This window comes from Myotis brandtii, unplaced genomic scaffold (genome assembly GCF_000412655.1).
Source record: "Myotis brandtii unplaced genomic scaffold, ASM41265v1 scaffold499, whole genome shotgun sequence".
Taxonomy (NCBI): Eukaryota; Metazoa; Chordata; class Mammalia; order Chiroptera; family Vespertilionidae; genus Myotis; species Myotis brandtii.
Genome location: NW_005369027.1, coordinates 2,280,769 through 2,281,555, shown reverse-complemented (window position 1 = coordinate 2,281,555; position 787 = coordinate 2,280,769).

Here is a 787-nt window from a genome sequence, read left to right as displayed (position 1 = left end):
TATATATATTTTATTGACTTTTTACAGAGAGGAAGGGAGAGGGATAGAGAGTTAGAAACATCAATAAGAGAGAAGCATCGATCAGCTGCCTCCTGCACACCTCCCACTGGGAATGTGCCCACAACCAAGGTACATGCCCTTGACCGGAATCGAACCCGGGACCCTTCAGTCCGCAGGCCGATGCTCTATCCACTGAGCCAAACCAGTTAGGGCCATATATATTTCTTAATTCTCACCCGGGGGTATTTTTCCATTGATTTTTATAGAGAATGGAAGAGAGAGGGAAAGACAGAGAACAATATTGATGTGAGAGAAACACATAGATAGGTTGCCTCCTGCACTTGCCCCAACCAAGGTTTGGGCCAGGAAGGAGCCTGCAACCAAGGTACATGCCCTTGACTGGAATCCAATCCGGAATCCAAAAATAAATAAAGATATTTCTTTTAAAAATGCCTTGCCCTAAGCGGTTTGGCTCAGTAGATAGAGCATCAGCCTGCGGACTGAAGGGTCCCAGGTTCGATTCTGGTTAAGGGCATGTACCTTGGTTGTGGGCACATCCCCAGTAGGGCGTGTGCAGGAGGCAGCTGGATGATGTTTCTAACTCTCTATCCCTTTCCCTTCCTCTCTGTAAGAAAAATCAATAAAATATATTTAAAAAATAAAATAAATAAAAATGCCTCTATTGTTTTTGAAAAAATAATATATCTCATAATTAAAAATTTAAACACCATACAAAAGAAAAATATTAACTTGAAATTCTCCACCCAGAAATGATCATTTTTAACAA